The sequence below is a fragment of the Phocoena phocoena genome, chromosome 11 (genome assembly GCF_963924675.1).
Source record: "Phocoena phocoena chromosome 11, mPhoPho1.1, whole genome shotgun sequence".
NCBI classification, from domain to species: Eukaryota; Metazoa; Chordata; class Mammalia; order Artiodactyla; family Phocoenidae; genus Phocoena; species Phocoena phocoena.
This window is the reverse complement of record NC_089229.1, coordinates 35,338,419-35,353,252: the sequence shown is the minus strand read 5'-3', so window position 1 is coordinate 35,353,252 and position 14,834 is coordinate 35,338,419.

Genomic DNA, 14,834 nt, shown 5'->3' with positions numbered 1-14,834 from the left:
GTGAATAAAGAGACAAACTCCTAGCCTCAGAGAACTTAGACTCTAGAGGGAAGTAACAAAAAACATTTCAATAAAATATACAGTGCTAAGTGCCATGTTAAAAATTAAAGCAGAGGATGGAAACAGAGAATGTTCAGAAGGTGCTTCAAGTTTTAATAGTGTGGCCATGAGAGTTAAATATATTTTTCCCCTTTGTTTGCTGGCTAAAGGCAAAGTTTTTCCTGTTCTCTTACAACATTCTGACACGAAAAATGTGGGGATTTTCCCACAACAACTGATTCTCCAACTTTCTGTGGACGCCAGCTGGTTGTCTTACAATTTAATTCATTCTGATACTAACTGCCCAAACAAGCAACTACAAACACAAATATTACAGATCAGTCCCACAAGACTACTCCCCACTTCAGAAGCCAATGGTACATATACCTAGTTGCAGGGCAGGAATAGAGACACAGACATAGAGAACGGACATGTAGACATGGGGGCAGGGGGGAAAGAGGAGGGTGGGATGAACTGGGAGATTAAGATTGAGATATATACACTACCATGCGTAAAATAGATAGCTAACAGGAACTTGCTATAAGGCACAGGAAGCTCAGCTTGGTGCTCTGTGACAACCTAGATAGGTGGGATGGGGGTGGGGATGGGAGGGAGGTCCAAGAGGGAGGGGATATAGGTATACATATAGCTGATTCACTTCATTGTACAGCAGAAACTAACACAACATTGTAAAGCAATTACATTTAAATTAAAAAAAGAAATAAAAAAGAAAAATGGTTATCTCCTATACATAAGATTCTGCAACTTGCTTTTATCACTCAGCATTGCGTTGTCTAGATCTGGCTCTATTGTCACATATAGATTGGATCCATGTATTCTAGTTGCTGTATAGTATTCCATCATATGGATGCTCCACAGTTTATTCATTGTATCCATATCTCACTGGTGGGCATTTTGTGGTTTTTAAATTTTTTGGTTTCTATAAGTAATGTTTAGAAAACATGTACAAAATTTTCTCTGATATATCTTCGAAGTGGAATGCTCAGTCACTGGGTATGTGTATTTGCAATTTTATTAGAGTTTGCCAAAACAGTTCTCCAAAGTTATTTTACCTACCTGCTGAATTCCTGTTTCCCTGCATTTTCACCGATACTTTGTATTGTCATAATTTTCCATTTTTACCAAGAAAAATTGAATTTCCTTGTTTAAGTTGAATACCCCTGTTTACTGGTGAGGCCCAGACATTTTTTCATATGTTTATTGGATATTCAGATTATTGGATTTCTTCTGTAGATTACTGGTTTATAGTCTTTACTCATATTTTAGCTGGGCTCTTTGTCCTTTTTAAAAATTGACATAAAGAAATTCTTTATAGATTTCAAATATTAGTCCTTCCTTATGACTTGCCTTTATTTTTTCCGAAGCTTTAAATTTTGACATTTTCCTTTTTGATGTCTGATTTTCACATCTTATAAAATAAATCTTTCCCTGTCTCCATGTCATAAAAACATTCTCTCAAGCATCTGGGTCTTTAAGGCGTTTGGAGTTTATTTTTGGGTGTGGTGTGACATAGGGATCTAATGTAATTTTTTTCCATAAAGGAAGCCAGTTGTCCTAACATATTTATTAAACAGCTCATAATTTCTCCACTAATTTATAATGCTTATTCTATCATAAACTAAAGTCTAATTTATGTTGTATCTATTTCTGGGCCTTTTATTCTGGTGTGGTTTTTTTTTTTTTTTGGCATGCCACATGGCATGTGGGAGATTAGTTCCCCAGTCAGGGATCAAACCTGCATCCCCTTTAGTGGAAGCAGGGAGTCTTAACCACTGGACCGCCAGGGAAGTCCCCTCTTATTTCCCCTTCTATTCTGTTTTATTGATAGATTACTCTATCCCTGACCCCCCATTCACTTCAGTTGAAAATGATAGCTAAACCCCCTAGCCTCGTATTTCACTGCCCATCTCCGTCTCCTCCCTCAGTTTTGCCCTGCACTCTGCACTCATCACTAGAACCATCTTTCCAAGAATCATCATCACCTAAGTTGTTGAGTGCCAATTGTGTGCTGGGCAGTGTGATACACATGTAAAAAAAAAAAAAGGCTAGGTTGTCACCTGTGTAGCTGACTGACCAGCTATAAATTGGAAGCGCACATGACCCCCTTCCCTGGTTTGATAATTTGCTAGAATAAGTCATAGACTCAGGAACACATTTATTTACATTTACGAGTTTACTGTAAAGGATACGACAAAGGATACAGATGAAAGACCAGATAAAGAGGTACACAGGACAAGGTGTAAGTTAGGGGCATGGAGCTTCCACGCCTTCTCCAGGCATTCCACCTTCCCTGAACCTCAGTGTGTTCACCAACCCAGGAGCTCCCTGAATTCCCTTGGCTAGGTTTTTTATGGAGACTTCATTACATAGGCATGATTAATGAAGTCATTAGCCATTGGTGATTAAATCAATCTCTAGCTCTTTAATCATGTGGTTGGTTTGTCTGGTAACCAGCCCCCATCCTCCAAGAGTCACTTAACTACTATAAACTCAGGAATGGTTGAAAGGTGCTGATTATAAAAAACAAAGGACTATCCTCTCAATCCTATCACTAAGGAAATTCCAAGGGTTTTAGGAGTTCTGTGCCAGGAACCAGGGACAAAAACTAAATATATATTTCTTACATATATCACGATATCACACTGGCCAATACATATTTAGAGAAGAGCCCAAAGCTTAGCTCAACTTCTTCTATGCAGATATTCATTTAAATCATTTAATTTATAGTTCAAACGGGCTACATTTGAGCACTGAACTGGGTGCTATTAATAATTATTTTGGTACAACAGGTGAAAATAAGGACTGTACTGGAAAAGTTGAACAAAGAGCCAACATACCTATATATGGAAAAAGTTTTGGCCATCACTTTTAAACCATGTCCTTTTCCTTCTGGAAAAGTGAACTTGGCCCAAATACTAGAATCTTAGCTTAAGTTTAATGCCAGGTGATCAAGACTGGAAGGTACATGTAAAGAAATGTTTGTATTATTCTGTAGAGTCTTAAAGTGAATGAAATTAAAAATGAAAGATATATAAACAAAAATATTAGTCTGCAACTAAGAAATATCTGGAATAATTTAAAATAAAAATTAAGAGCAAAATAAATTGATCTAGGTAAATTTAAATACAATTTTAAGTAAGATAAACACAGAAGGCCGATTAAGAGATTAAGCAAATATTAATAGAAGTAAGGCTAAAACGAAATGAACCCTATTAGGTAAGTAATAATCTAGGATAACTAGCAGAAAAAAAAATAAGAAAAAGGACGAAATAAATTAACCAAAGAAAATAGTTCATAAGAGAGTCCCTGGAATGGCTCACGGCCTTAGGAAGTAGCTTCTGTTGGGGCTGTGGCTTCCTCCTCTTTAGGTTCCCATCACTACATAGCACCCTCATCTACTTCCATTGTCATCTGTGTGCATCATTTCTGCTTTTACCCTAATATAGATATCCCTTTCATTTACCTATGGAAAAAAACCTCATATTTATAAATTTGAGGACACAAACAATGGCTAAGAATTATTTTGAGTGAGAATATTTCTCTCCTTAAGGAATGTATAAGATGTCCATTTAATTTTTGTCCACTCTTTTCTCCTTAATTATAAGCTTTTCCCCCACCCCAGATCAGGTATTGAAAGTCCTTCCAAATGAACCTTTTCTAAAAAAGGAGTATTTTCATTATGAGATGCAAATTTCAATCAGTTAGGGAGAGTATCAAAAGATACACAAAGACTCTGGTTCTCAAATTTAGCTAGAATCACCCAGAAGCCTTGTTAAAACACAGATTGCTGAGCTGCAACTAGTTTTGATTCAGTACATCTGGGAAGGGGGCCAAGAATCTGCATTTCTAATAAGTACCCAGGTGATGCTGACATTGTTGGTCCAGGGACAAGATCTGAGAATGACTGCACGGACACTGAGAATTAATTCTTTCTTCCACTCTGAACCACATTAACACAGTCTTTTTTCTGCCTTTTACTGGAATATTTTATCCCTAGAATCTGTAAAATCTGAGTATCTTACAGGGAATGTTGTTAACTCCAATGAGGCAATATTGCTCACAGGTTGAGTTCATTTATATTTGGCAACTATTCAAAGGGCTGTGAGTTCATCTCCCCAAATTTTGATTTCCTTCTCAATAAAAGAAGAAAGATACATCTGGATTATTAGTGTTTGTACATGTGGTGAGGTTTAATAATAGACTCCACATAAAGTGTTTGATATGATGCCACAGAATATGTACTTATCACTGGTAAGAGGATGAAGAGAAAAAAAAGAGGAAGAGAAGGAGAGCCTTAGGAGGAAAAACATTCAACGTGCTATACATTAATTTCAAGAGGAAACACAATATTATAACTTTTCAGAAAACACTAAGCAGCACTTTTATATTTCTTACCCAATTCTGCACTCTAAAAGTAAATAATAGTATTAATAAAAATCTAAAAGTTTTTTCTATAAAAATAAAAGCAGTGATTAAACATTTTTATTAAACTTACAAACACACTGCATATACTATATAAAACTAAGCAAATACTATGCAAATAATCCTTATACACTGAGATAAATATATTATAAATTCTAAGTATGGGAATGATTATGAAAATCTTTTCTTTGGCTTAAATACATATGATATATTAATATGTGGTAACTATTTCTCATTTTTTCCCAATTTTGAGATTTCAATCTGAGGTTATTGAGAATGAAGATTCTGCTAGCTTTAAAGAAGTAAAAAATTGCCCCCAATTACAGATAGATAGAAAGGATTAAACAAATCCACTTCCCATATGACTATTTTTACAAACTAAAAATTCTTAATGATAAATCTGTGCTGTTTTTTAAGAATGTATTTCTTATGTTAAAAAGGCAAGTGATAATAATGTTATCTCAAACCCATTTTCCTAAATAAAATATGTTACAGCACATTTACTTAGCACTACTTTTGTTTTTTTTTTTGGCTGTGTTGGGTCTTTGTTGCTGCGTGCAGGCTTTCTCTAGTTGTGGCGAGCGGGGGCTACTCTTCCTTGCGGTGCATGGGCTTCTCATTGAGGTGGCTTCTCTTTGTTGCGGAGCACGGGCTCTAGGCGCACGGGCTTCAGTAGTTGTGGTTCACAGGCTCTAGAGCGCAGGCTCAGTAGTTGTGGTGCACGGGCTTAGTTGCTCCCTGCATGTGGGATCTTCCCGGACCAGGGCTTGAACTTGTGTCCCTTGCATTGGCAGGAGGATTCCCAACCACTGCACCACCAAGGAAGCCCTACTTAGCACTACTTTTAAATTCTGTTTTACATCTACATCTGTGGAGTGCTCAAAACTTTTCTTCTGATACACAGAAATCAGAGGAATTAATGTTATCAATCTTTCTTGAATGAAGTGAATGAAAGTTGTATTCTCTGCTAATGCAGTTGAAACAATTTACTCACAGTGAGATGGGAGGAAAGAAAAAGGAGACGAATACAAAGCCATTAATTCAAAGAATCCTTAGAAAACGTGTAGAATAGTGATTTATGAGATATACTGACTGGGGACACGCCCAAACTCTGTTGATATGTAAAATAAATAGCCCCAACCTACTATACTATGAATTCCTTCCAGTTCTCAGTGTGGATTAAAGCTGTTTTGACTATTAAACAGCAAATAGTAACATCTGGAAACGTGAAGGTCAAAGGTCATTTTACTCATAAAACTGCACCAGCATGATTCACAATAACCTGTATCTGACCTTTGCATGGATTGAGGACTGCTGCTGATATTGCTGTATAAATAAATAAAAACCTATTCTCTCATTCTGCTGTGATTTTATTTTGGTGACTTGTGTTACTTAAACAATTAGTATAGAATTCAAAAATTCCAAATGCTGCATCTTTATGTTTAAGTTGAAAAGTATCTATTTTTGCTGAAATTCATTCCATCGTACATATATTATAATAACATTTGGCAGACAAGCTTTATTAAAGTAAAAATGTTTTCATATTCAAAGCTTGCATGTTATTTTCCACTTCTTGGGTTGATAATTGAATGTATTATATTTTCATTTGAAAGCATGCACTGCTTTAAATGATATTTAAAACAGAACTCCTGAATTTTCCTTTTTCCTCTCATTATTTCTTTCATCTCCCACAACATACTTGTTAAGGACTGAATGTGTGTCCCCAAAATTCTTTACTTGGGGTTATTCAGATGATGGTGTGTATAGGACTACCCTCCCAATGCAATAGGGCATGTAGTTGGGGTATATGTTATTCACAGATATTGAGGGAGAATGGACTATTTTCAAAGAAAGCTAATAATGATGTTTTGAATGATCATCTCCATATTTGTAGATCTTAGAACTGAGCATTAACTGTAAGGAAATCTTAACTTTTAGCTGGTCAATTTCTAAAGATTATATGTAACTGAATAAAATGTCATTTCGTAGAAGACAGCAAATAAAAATATCTTAAGAATGCCATATATAGGACTATTTTTGCAAGTAATTAGGGCAGAGAAAATTTATTTTCTTTCTCCCTCCCTCACTTTCTAGATAAAATGTACCCCAGTCTGTCTCAACTGAGATGGCTGCATAAATATAAATATCCTTTGACTGCAATTCTGTTGCATCCTTGATCTGCAGAAATACATTGGAAAAATTTTAACAGAAATTGTGGGTTCATTTGGAAAAGCAGAACTTCCAGAGAGCAGATGTTCCATAAGTGTGTATATTAGATGCCATTGGCAAATCAATGTTCTACTTCTACTCTCAGCTTCTTTCTCTTTCTAGTACTAATTAGTCTTTAACTATTAGACCACTAGTTAACTGCTTCCAATTTACTAAAAGGATGACTCTCTGATTGGGTAGATTGACTTTTAAAAATCATGGTTTTATCTCAGTTGAGTTGTTTCTTGCTAGAGAGAAGAACGTTTAGACATTCAGTGATGGTGATCTCCATATTGGCGTGTGGTTGATTCGTTACTAGATTGCATTGGGTGTTTAATGGTTAGTTGCAATGGGTTTGCTGAAGAGATTGTCATTCTAGCTGGTGAGCTAATGATAGCAGCAATTGTTCCTGATGAAATTAAGAGGTTGTTCCTAAGGTAAAAGTGGGGGGGCATTAACAGCATTAAATTTTATTTTTTTTTAGAAAAATCATTGGTTTTTTTAGTTATATTTCCATCATAATAATATTTTCTTATATTTGAAAATGGCTTTAGTCAGTTTCTTTGTGCTGAGTTTTTTACTGAAAAAAAAGGTATATGATCTATGATTAATTGTAGATCTTATTTAATAAGTACCAGATGCTTGTCAGTTAACATTTGTCAGTTTTCTATCATTATCTCTGAACAAATGTTCTGAGTTAAATAAAATAGGAGAATTGGGGACTATGAAAGGGTAAGCCTATACCTGGATCATAGTTGGCTTCATCTGATATGTTAAAGCTGATGTCCGGTTTCTTTAAATAACATATTAAAACCGAAGGATTGAGAAAGAAATAACAGGTTTTGACCTTAGAGGCATTAGCAGATGGATTTAAAACACTGCTTCTGTAAAATTTTAAAAATACAAAAAACCTGTTTGACAAAAGAAAATTAAAAATTATAATACAATTACATATAGGTCAGCATATTTTTGTTAACGAATATATATTTCATATCATTTTGGCTTTTTATGTGTTATTATATGGAATGTCTTCTTAAAAACTACACATGTTACTTAATTGGAGTGCTAAAACACTTGATCAAATATCTAAGGAAGAAGACAGAAATAAACAGTATAAAAAGAACTATAATCAATAGATTCTGATAATTTTTCTTTGAGGTTGTCTTTAAATTGAGGTTGTGTGTGTGTGTGTGTGTGTGTGTGTATATGTGTTGTGTAGCAGATTTCCAACATCCCACTGGTAAAGACTAAAACTGGTGAGAATTTATTAGCATATAGAAGTGCTTAGCTCTAGAATCACTGCATGAAGTTATAGATTTTTCTCTAGTATCTAACTCACTTTGAAAAAGAAGCTTACCATCTGGATCTTATTTTTTTTCTTTTTACAACTTTCTGCTGTTGCTCTTTTTTTCTTCACCTTTAGTCTGTTTTTCTGTGCTTCATTTCATGAACTAATCACTGAACCTTACTTTCATTTTAATACACTAAGAACTCAGTGTATTGGGAAGGTTATTATCACTAGGTTGGACTTAGAAGAAATAATTCTGTTGATTTCCATTTTTTCATTATTATTTTCAATTTCTAACCAATGCTCCAAACACACAATTCAAATGCTTACTTGATATCTTTATCCAGTCTACTTCTAAAGTGCATAAACCACTCCCACCTTCCTTTAAAATTTTCCATACTTTAGTCAATTGCTGTATCTTGTGCTTCACAAATAGAATTTTAATGTTACCCTAAGTGTAATGTAAGTGCTTCTCATTTAAATTAACACAAAAAGTTCTTTTTCCCATTTGGAGAATAGATTTGAGGGGAGCTAGAATATAGAACGTTGCAGCAATTGAGTAGTGAGATGAGTTGCTACAAGTAAAGATGCAAAAAAAGGGGGACATTTAAGATAATTTTGGAATTAGAATAAATAGCACTTCAAGTAGGACAAAAATTTGGGAGAAGCGAGATTAAACATTAACAATATCATCTAGATTATTGGTGTGGGCAACTTGGAGAAACAGATAGCATTGATTAAGGGGGAGAAAAATGAGGGAGAAACAGTTTGGGACTTATTATTTTTCTTCCAGCATTAGTGGACAAGCATGGACTTCAGCAGACACAAGACTTGCAGTGTTTCTGGTTGTTTTCCCCATATTGCCTACCTCATTGGTGTAAGCAGCTATAAACATCCTTTGAAGCTTCCTGTGATTCCTGCAACAGCCTGACATCTTGGGAGGAAGCAGCAAACTGGGAAGATTGTAAAGAAAATACGATTAAACAGTGACTTTTTGTACCTTTATATATTCATTACTAAATGATTTTACAAACATCTAATTACCTGTATTAAAGCTATTCTTGTTTTAAATAGCTCTAATGACTTCTGTTTTACTGGCACAAAGGACTTATTTTTCATCTCAATTCTTTAAAATAGAAATATACTAAAAGTATTCTGAATGAAAGTATGTCAAAAAGTTTCAATAATATTATCTCTTGGAGTAAGGGTGGGGAATGATGATTCTTGACAATATAATTTTTGCCACATTATTTTCTGAAATTTATAAATTTATAAGCAGTTACAATTCAACAATCAGAAAAAGAAATGTATACCCTCTGGATCTTATTTAGATAATAATTATAATAGCAATTAGATTAATTAATTAATATTAGTACCTACTGCATTCCAAGCACTGTTCTAGGCACTGGGATACAACTTTGAATAAAAAAGAGTACTTCTGCTCATTAAGCTCACAATTTATGTCAAGCAGTGGCATATAAATAGAATAACAGAGAACAGTAAGGGAAAAGAGAGTGTATGAATTTTGAGCAGAGGCCTGAATGAACTCAAATAATGAGTCATATATTATTTCTGGGCAATAATCAACCAAACCAAAAGTGGTAAGTGCAAAGGTCATGATGTGGAAATTTCTCTGAGTTATTCAAGGAAGCTCAAGAAGATGAAGGTAGATGGTTTGTCATAAACAAGTGGAAGAGGAGCCAGATCTTGTTAAAGACTTTCAATGTTATTCTAAATGCAATGAGGAAGCACTGCAGTTCATGAGATGTGGAGTAACAATTTAACTCACATTTTAAAACCATTTTTGGGGGGGCTTCCCTGGTGGCGCAGTGGTTGGGAGTCCGCCTGCCTCAGGGGACACGGGTTCGTGCCCCCGTCCGGGAAGATCCCACATGCCGCGGAGCAGCTGGGCCCGTGAGCCATGGCCGTTGAGCCTGGGTGTCCAGAGTCCGTGCTCCGCAACGGGAGAGGCCACAACGGTGAGAGGCCCGCGTACAGCCAAAAAAAAAAAGAAAAAAGAAAAAAAGAAAACCATTTTCTGGCTAGTGTGTAAGAATAGTCTGAAAAGGGAGGGGGTGCCGGAGTAAAACCAACTGACCTGTCAGAACAACTTTGCAGGGAGCCCAGCTTAAAGCTATTGGAAGCTTGAACTGGGATATTTCAGTAGAAATGGTGGGGAAAAGTGGAGTTCAGAGCATATTTTGAATATAGATCCAAAATGATTAGTTCAGCAAAAAAGAGGAGTAAATGATGGCAACTCAATTTTGGGTCTGAATAACAAGTTCAATAATTGAATGTTGCTATATTAGAGTTGGTAACTGTTTACATGTGTCATCTCATTATATTTTCACAACATTATGAGAAACATCCTATGTTATCACCTTTTTTTTGGATGAGAAACTGATATAGAGAAAAAAAAAAAAAACAACTAGTACAAGGTCACACAAACACTAAATAGTGGAGAAAAAAAAAATTTGTCCTGGAGAGAAAGTTGCTTTCAACTGGTAACGAGGGATATAACATTTTGTTATATTCTATTGCTCTTGTAAAATATTTCTGCTGTCTTATTTCCTACCACATTGTTCAAAAACGTCAAATGACATAACCTTTTTCTACAATTTTTTAATAGTTTTTTTTTTTTTTTGGTTTACTCTTGGTACGCTAGACACATCTCATGAACGTATGAGGAATTATGGTTACATCCTTTGTACCAAATTGGCTCAGTACAATATGCCTTAATATTTAACCAGGAACATTTTTAATTTTTTTGGCCTGTGCTGTGTAGCATGTGGGATCTTAGTTCCCTGACCAGGGATTGAACCCGTGCCCCCTGCACTGGAATCACAGAGTCTTAACCACTGGACCGCCAGGGAAGTCCCCAAATGACATAATCTTTTATCCATGAAGGCTATTATTATAGATTCGCTAGTATAATTGGACTGAAGGAAAACATTAACTTATTGACCTGCTCCAAGACTTTCACATCATCAGCTAGAGACACCTCTTCTAATGATGTATTAACTGTGGCAGTCCAGAAATTCCATAATTTAAAATGTGATGTGGAAGTTTTATTATGGAAGGATTACTAGTTCATCAGAAAAAATTACCTGCAAAAATTCATAGGCTTCAAATCCTGTTCACATATGCATTTGTATATATTAATAGAAGATCATGCTTATTGTGATTATTGCGTGCTTACTGTTTGCTAGCCACTGTTTTAAGTGCTACGTATGCATTCATTCATTTAATACTCATAATAGTTCCAAGAGTTGCATTACTATTATAGGTAATTATAATTATTTTCCTTTTACACGTGAGAAAACTAAAATGACCATTTTACAGTAATAATTAAAATTTATGAACATTAACACAAAATTTGAGTTCTAAATATGTAAAAGCACTATTCTAGGTTTTATCTTCTTCAGTTTTCACAACACTCTTATTGGGTAAATGCTACTGTTATTTATTATTTGCCAAGAGAGATTAAGTAACTTGCCCAGGATGCAGAAATTGAACTAATAGAGACTGACCACAGTGTCCACTCTCTCAGAAATAGCATTCAGCAATCCAAAAATAGCAATTTATTTTCTCTATTTTCTTCCACTAATCAAAATTAATAATTATATCTAGCAGTTGCCAAGTGCTAGTTATGTTCTAAACACATGAATTATCACATTTAAAACTCTCTGCAAGATAGAGACACTATTATTATTCCCAGTTTACAAAAGAGGAAACTGAGGCTTAAAGAAATAGGAAAACACCTACAGCAGTCAGAAAATATTGTCAAAGTTTGTGTTCAAATCCGGATAATCTGGTAATTGAGCCCATATTGAAATATTCCCTTCTGCTTCCCAACAGTTATTTATATGATGATATTTTTATACAGTGTAATCATAGTATTACATACTACATAGCACTTAGTATTTTATGATTCCATGTTATAGTTAGTCTAGTATTATATTTTCCTAATGAATATATAGTGTGCAGTCATTTTATGATTCAATTATGATCTGTGGAGTTTGATATACAAAAATTTTCTTAATTTATATTTTGGGATTGATGTAGGTCAGGAGTCCCCAACCCATGGACTGTGGACCAATGCAGGTCTGTGGCCTGTTAGGAACAGAAGGAGGTGAGCGGCAGGTGAGCCAGCAAAGCTCCATCTGCTGCTCCCCATCTCTACCCATCACTTGCATTACCACCTGAGCCATCCCCCTTCCCCGCTCTCCCATCTGTGGTAAAATTGTCTTCCATGAAACCAGTCCCTGGTGCCAAAATCGTTGGGAATCACTGAATTGTAGGTAATTGGATAGATGATACAAAGAATGTCCTTTTGCATTTTTGGTTTTTAAAATATATTTCTTTGTCCTCCTTAACTTTCCAAAAATATTTGAGAACATTGAGCCATAGGTCTCTACCCTTAGGGGCTCTTGTGACTCATTCTCTGCTTTGTTAATTGATTGCATCCTTCTTATTGGCTCCTCCTTCCACCTGTAATATGTGATTGTCAAATCTCTTCCCCCAGCTCTGGTCTTTCTCCTAAATGTCATCACCACATATTTCTAAATACTCCCTAGACATCTTTTTTTTGTTGTTGTTGTACGCGGACCTCTCACTGTTGTGGCCTCCCCCGTTGTGGAGCACAGGCCCCGGACTCGCAGGCTCAGCGGCCATGGCTCACGGGCGCAGCCGCTCCGCGGCACGTGGGATCCCCCCAGACGCGGCACGAACCCGCGTCCCCTGCATCGGCAGGCGGACTCCCAACCACTGCGCCACCAGGGAAGCCCCCCTAGACAACTTCATCTCACTGCTTCACAGGCACCACATGTCAAGATTTCCAAACTAATTTTTTCTATCTACACACATGGGTTTTTTTCTTTTAGCCAGTATCTCAAGTATAACATTTTTTATTCTCCCAGAAAGTGAACGTATTATTTCAGTCATTCCTGAGTTCTCCCTTATCTCACATGTAATTATTTTCTCTTGCATGTTTCTAGAATCTATCTCCTTTGCTCCAAGCTAATTGCTTTTGTTTTAGTTCATACCCTTGCTCTTCCTATTTACTACAATAGCTTCCTAACAAGTCTCTCTGGTTCCAGTCTGTCTCTCTTCTAAATTCTGCCAATTATCTTTCTAAAGGACATATCACATGATGTCATACCTTTAATTAAAGTGTCAAAAGGATCCCCATTTCTTACAGATAAAAATCTGTATTTTATGATATGATAAAGGTTAGTTACTCTTTTTATCAGGAAAAAAAGAAAAACAACTTTATTTAGTGCTTTTGGTCATGAAAGGCAAGCCCAGATAAAAGAGGCTTAGCCAACAATAACGAAATATTGCACTGATATTATAGTAATTTTTTAATATGAATTTAGATTATCTGCTTAGAGGTTGCGTTAACAAGGCTTAGGGACCCTGGAACTGACTGGAGAAAAAAATATATAATCAAGAGAGGACAGAACTGAGTTGCCAGAGAAAGGGACCCAAGTAAAGAAATAAAATCTTTAGAAAGAAAAAAATAGAAAGAAATATCCAATAGTGAGAAATGTAGATGTCACCTTATCTGTGATTCTTTTTTGTTGTTGTTTTTACAATTTCTCTGCTATATATTCTTACTACTTGTTAATTTATAAAGCAATTATTGAATGTCATGGATTTTTCTAGCTACTACCTAATAAGGTAGCCAACAAAATTGGTAAACCAACCAACAAACAAAAAACACTTCACGGAGCTTGCATTCTAATAAACAGCATAAGTAAAGAAAATACGATTAAACTTTTCAACTTCTAGGGCATATTTTCAAATATCTCACTCTCCTTACTTAATTATAAATAACTAAGACAAATAGTAAAGAAAAGAAAAAGTTTAAAAATGATTGGCATTTCAAAGAAATGCATATTTTTTTTGATATCTCAGAAAAAGCTACTGGTATATGAATAACTAAGCAAAGCCATTAACCTTTGTCAACACACATCTATGAATTCTCTCACACACAAACTACACACATACAAACATACAACATACATACACATACACACACCAACACCTGGAAAGGATATGGCTGCCCACATATATACATACACTATATTTTTCTGTTTGGTGACTATCTGAGTCCCAAAAGATCTGGGTGATATTAGGAGATGAGGTAGAATAGCTTGGTGGAGTCAGAAAAGTATGGGTTTTGAAGTGTCAGACTAATTTCTATTCCTGTATATCATTGGACAAGTTACGTAGCATTCTAACTCAACAGTTCACAAACTTTTGGGTTTAAAGACTCTATGCTAGTAAAATTACTGAGAGCCCTAGAGAATTTTTGTTTTGTGTGGTACTATGTTGACAGTTATTATGTTAAAGAAAAAAGAGACATTTAAAAAAAAGAGAGACATTTAAAATATATTTATATATTAATTCATTTTAAAATGACAATAATAAACTTATTACATTTTAATAATCTTTTCCAAACCCACAAAAAAATTTTTTTTTTTTTTCATTTGTGGTACGCGGGCCTCTCACTGTTGCGGCCTCTCCCGTTGCGGAGCACAGGCTACGGACGCGCAGGCTCAGCAGCCATGGCTCACGGGCCCAGCCGCTCCGCGGCATGTGGGATCCTCCTGGACCGGGGCACGAACCCGCGTCCCCTGCATCTGCAGATGGACTCTCAACCACTGTGCCACCAGGGAAGCCCTAAACCCACAAAAATTTAATGAGAAAAGTGGCATTGCTTTTTATTTTCACCAAATCTCTTGAATGTCTTGTTTAATATATTGCCATACTTGTTTTGGTATTTATTGTGTTGGAAAATACTGTTTTGCTTGGAGTATATGAAATAAATTCAGCTTCATACAGATATATA